This window comes from Poecilia formosa, unplaced genomic scaffold, assembly GCF_000485575.1.
Source record: "Poecilia formosa unplaced genomic scaffold, Poecilia_formosa-5.1.2 Scaffold440, whole genome shotgun sequence".
Lineage (NCBI taxonomy): Eukaryota > Metazoa > Chordata > Actinopteri > Cyprinodontiformes > Poeciliidae > Poecilia > Poecilia formosa.
In genome coordinates this window covers 217,290-222,906 of record NW_006800379.1, presented here as the reverse complement: position 1 = coordinate 222,906, position 5,617 = coordinate 217,290, and the positions used below count along the sequence as shown (strand labels likewise).

The 5,617-nt window shown below is 38.4% G+C and overlaps 1 protein-coding gene across 3 annotated transcripts in view; it reads left to right on the top strand.

Annotated features, from left to right (window-relative positions):
• The window catches only part of celsr3 (cadherin, EGF LAG seven-pass G-type receptor 3), a 101,629-nt gene that overhangs the window by 20,737 nt on the left and 75,275 nt on the right, over nt 1-5,617 (top strand). The window lies entirely within an intron of this gene.

Genomic DNA, 5,617 nt, shown 5'->3' with positions numbered 1-5,617 from the left:
GATGATAATAGAAAACATGATGCTATAATTCACAACATTCAAGTCGCAGCAACATGATAGACCATATGTGTTTTCAGAGTATGCAAGCAGGACGACTGAACTGAAAAGGTGAATCTTATCACATCATTTTCTTTCTTCTTAATTTCTCACATGTCCAGCTGAGCTGTGTCGGAGTCCTCATGCAGAATGTCCAAATGTATTCAGTGCTTTAAATAAAGCAAAAGTTGTTCTAAAGTCTTCTGCTGATCAGCATTTGTACACTCAGCCTTACTAAACCTGAGCTGATCTGCATCGTCAAAGCAAACGTCTTTTTGACGTTCCCCATCTATTCTCCTGCAACAATCCTGAATAGAAAAACAGCCACATTATGAACTGTTCAGTTGAAGCCCTTTCACACAGGAGAATATTACAAGAGTTTTTAACATGCAGCAGTAAAACATTCACATCATGTGGTGCCTAGTCAAAGCCCCAAGCAAAACAAATGTATGAAGAAAGCAAATTGAAGTCGGTGTTGCTCCATGTTCCTTAAACACAAGTCATGCTTTATTCATAAATACAATTTCACAACAATACATATAAGTTAAAATTCATGTTACTGGGTAGAAATGAATGCCATTTCATTTCTACCCAGAAATGCCATGAAGGTGCAAGAAGCAAAACTGAACTTTAAAGATTTTTATCTACTGGTTGTGTTTGGATGCAAAAATTAATATCAATAAGATAATAGATATGTGGACTATTTAGGTAACTAAGTATTTACTACCTTTACCTTTACAGTTCACGATCATTACATGTTTAAACAGATGCTTGATAATTGGTGGTCCTCTTTAATCCCCATCTATGCTGGGAACTTTCATGATATCATAAAAGTAAAGAACACATAGATAAGGGACTAAAAAGGACCTTAGACACAAGTTGTGAAGCCTAAAACACAACTTCAAATACTGAGGAAAACCTTTTAGCGCTCTGCGAGACAAACTCCCTTCTGGCAATGAATATCATAAGATCTCATAGCACAGAACCTTGTAACAGCCCTGTGGTGGTTTTACTCCTCATTCTCAGACCTCCAAACTGGTTTGTGTGAAAGTTCCTGTGCTAATGTCAGCTGCTCAGATTAGCTTTACTGCAACTAAAAAGAAAGCTGTGAAAAAGACTTGAAAGCAGGCAGAAAGACAGCAACAGAACCGAACAAATGTCTAAAAGCTCAAACAAAATGTGATCACACGACATGATTTTTCAAACAGATTCTTGTATATTTGATAAGATTTGATCGTAGGTAACTAAAGAATGGAATAGAAAGATTCTGCCGACACTTCTTCGTCTTTTTTGAGCTGATATTTTTTTTCCTCAGTGAATAAAGTCTGTGTTTATGCTGTCTTCGGGGTTGCAGTCAAATGTGGTACGTATGCCCTGCCAGCAGGTGGCGATCACGTCTACACTAACAACACCAAAACTGAAAAAAAAAAACACAAAAACCGTAGCAGGGTCAAGCAAAATTCTCCCTCAGCCTGTTTGGTCTTTGCTCTCTGGTTTTAACTTCTTACAGCTCATATGCATTTAGCATTTATTAGACAGAGTCAGGACAAAGTGAGACGGATGTCGGGTCGGGGGGGAGAAACATTAAAATGGTAATAGACGCTGCAAAATAGGCCTCTAGGTCAACGTTATGAATTGTCTCCTGAGATCCTGTCCTCACTTGTGCACCACAAAACAAAAAAAATCAGTTTTCCTCACGGGGAAAACTCAATTTGCATGTTTACAGCAGCTGGAAATGTCTGACAATGTCTGTTTTGCTCGATATCTGTGGTCGAGCGGAGAGCACCTAACTATAACATCTCATGCCAATCTACATGCTGGCTCTGGTAATCACTAGTTAATTAATAATCATGATTAGGTGAGAAATGGAGGTAAAGCAAAGACCTGACTTCACACAGTAATGGTTTTGGTTGGCTGAAAAAAGGTTAGCAAAACTAAAATCAATCCAATAAACAAAAATCAAATAAAATCCAAGGATGAGACTCCACTGAGTTTTGGCGTGAAACAGATGTATATCTGGTTTACAGTCAGAGGCTAGAGTTGCAGCTCGAGGGCACAAAATGCTCTGAAGTCTGATAAAACCTCCCTGAATTTAGAAGCCACCATCCAGTCATCCGTCGTCTGAACCCGTTTATCCTGGCGGAGGCGCGGGGCTGTGAGGCGGGGGGGGAGCTGGTCCCTATCTGCAGCCGTCATTGGGCCGGAGGCAGGGTACAACCTGGACAAATCAACAGTCCATCAGCAACACAGAGCAACCAACTGTGCAGACACACACTTACACACATAAGAGCAATTTGAAGAGATCAACTGACATGAGAAAATAGGAGAATACACAAGCTCTTTGTAGAAAGAAACCACGTTGGGATTGGACTGCGTTGCTGCTTGGGAACGGTGATACCAACTGCATCACAATGCTGCCCTGGAAACCACCAGGGGACCTGATGCCGGTACCTTTAAAGGGCGTTTTACGTTTTGATCCGTTTGTGTGATTTGTTAATTTGTCAAAATTTGGAGCTTGAACGTTTCTGCAGCGAGCCTCTGAAAGAGGATTCCTGTGAGGCTGTGACTCAGATGAACATTTCCTCTTTGTCTGGCAGTGGGATTGCTTTTTTTGTTTGTCTGAAAACAAGCACATGGATCGCAGGAGGCTACCATGCTTACTGTGCATAAAACAGCTTGGCAAAGTAAAAAAAAAACAAAAAAAACATCAAGGCCCTGGAGTGTCTGTGGGAAGAATCATTTTTTGTTTTTTTGGGAAAAGCTTCACTGAAAATACCACATTTAACAAAAGCAAAAAAAAAAGCTAATACAAAACTTTCAATTTGAGTCATAAACTGAAGCAAAAATATAGAATAAACTAAATCTGGTCATTTTTGAGTGCTTGCTACAAAGAATATCATACAGTTTTGCCTCTTATAAAATAACATTGGGAGTCTACCAACATGACATTTAATCAAGAGATCTGCTTAGCAACAAGCCTGCATTCAGCTGCCTTACAGATGAGCCAGTCATTGCTTGTTAGCTCCAGTTTTAAAATGGCTCTACCTGAATAAAAGTGATGCGCCTCCTCTCATAGGAACTCAATTATATGATGTAAAACCAGAGTTTAGTAACCACTTCCAGGCTGAACTGTGCATTTAACAGTGTATTTAATGATGTGATCGTGTGCTGCTCCAGCAGATTATCCCAGCTTTTGTCACGGATCCTAAGAGATCATTTTAATGGCAGAGAAGGATCAGAATCAATTACTGGATTTTGTTTGCTTTTGGATTCAGCCTAGTAATAAATAAGTTGGACCATTTAACATGAGCAGAATAAACATGTCTGTTACGTGTTCGTGTCTATATTGTAGAGTTGTTTTTCCTCCTGCTGTAAATGTATTACGAAGGCCATTTGGTTTTGAACGTGTGTGTGCATGTGTGTGTGTGTGTGTGTGTGTGTGTGTGTGTGTGTGTGTGTGTGTGTGTTGGGGGTCAGCAGGCAGTGAGGCTCCTTGTAATCCAGTAATCAAACCAGCTGCCACTGAACCCAACCCCCCACTTTTGTACTCCTGTGTTATTTCTCCCATCCTCCCTCCATTTCTTCCTCCTGTTTCAGTGATTCTGACCACTGGTTTGATTTGTGTGTCCGCCTTCGTGGTTTTTTTTTTATTTTTATTTTTTTATCTCTCCTTTCCCACCTTTGTTTGCACAGTTTCATTCCACAGTAATTGACAAAAATAAAATAAAATTCAAACAAGTATTATTCATATTTTGACAAATATGTCTTTTATTATTTTTTTAAAAGCACTCTTTTTTTCTCCGCTCCTTCACCGTTGCGTGCTTTTCCCTCTTCCTGGTTTTTTAATAAACCTCCTTTGCTGTCCTTCATCCTCCGCTGCCTCTCTGTCCTCCTGATCCTCTGTGTCCCTCTCTTCTCTGCCCCTCACCCTCCATCAATTTCTGCCATGTTCCTCTCTTTCCTTCATCACAGTAGTATGTTTTCCTGCTTCGGGGCCTTTTTCCTCATATTGCCGCCTTCCTCATTCATTCAAGATTTACTGTCTTTTATTTGTTTGACTTTAACACCAAGTCACCACCGCACTGTTAGAAATTGCCTCCTCCAGTTGGTGCGGCCCCTTTGTCCCAGTGGATTGCTTTACAGACACATAGAGCTGCAGCCTGCCAGTATTGATGATGAAACACAGGTTGTGGATGAAATAGCTTTAGGTCAATAATGAACCGTTTCTAACTAAAGGAGCACGACTGGTGTTGGAAGTAATGAGAAATAATTGTTTTGCTCATCTTTATGACTTATTAAAACTTTCGCGGAGTGCTTTAAAAGTATTTCCAACACTCGCAACAATATTTAATACAGTATATTTATGCTGTGAAGTGAAATTGATGAATTTACATTGATGGTTCTGTAATTGTCTATTTTCTTAAATGCTCAGTGAATTCCTTTTCACCACAGCTGAAATTTGAGATTAAGATTTACCAGCAGTGATATCTGAAGCTGTCATTAAAAATCAGAAACATCTGGATTCTGACTGCTGTAGACATTGCATGATGCCAAAGGTTGGAAGTTTCCACCCTGTGTGCTTCGTGGATGATTTTATTGTAACCCTGGAAGTAAAACCCACAGGATAGAAATGTTTCATCACGTGACAAATGGGATTGTTCAGAAGGATATTTTTCTCCAAGGGCCTTTTCTTGACCAAAATCTGCTTTCAAAATACACAGAGCTGTCTGTTTACTTCTCCAAATGCAGTCGCTGTTTTTGATTTCTTACTATTTTAATAATATATGACCCATAAATGCAACTTTTCTCAAAGTTATTCTTACTTGAATAAACGAATTCAAGAAGATTAAATATAAACTTGCTCTGGTGAAAATAGATGTAAAAACTAAATAACAATTTATTTATCTTGACAGTTTAATTAAAATGGGTTTATTGAGGGATTTGTGGCTGATGTAGTTCTTTAAAAACAGCAGCCATTACCCGAATATTTAATTTGCAGGCAGCCTCTCTTACCATGAATGTATGTATCTGTAATTTATGATCATACACAAGTGAAGTACGCAGCGAGCAATTGTTTTATTGTATTACAGTCACTGCGTATTTCGTCTCTGTCTCTGTTTCTCTTTCATTTCTCTCTGTTTTTCTTTTCTCATTGCTGTCCTGGATTAGGTCACACGAAACACACAGGAGGGTTTTATACCACATTGATAAATGTAATTTAGCTGCAGCTATTATTTCATGTGGTATTCATCACTTTAGATGTGGCCCAAATATATTTACTCAACTACATTCAAAACCAGTTTTTTGCAACTTTAACTGTTTAATGTCTTATTTATTTATTTTTTTTGCAAAACCAAACAATAACAAAGGCAACTGTTTCACCAATCTGAGGAACAAGTTGATTAAAAATAAAGATTGTCTGTACTTTAGAAAGACTGGACATAAACATGTTCATTGGTATTTAATTCCAGTAGTAAGTATTGTGTATCTCTGTGCACGTATTTTGAATCTTATGAGAACCTTTTAGTTTTTTTTATTGATGTTTACATGTATCTATCTATCTATCTATCTATCTATCTAT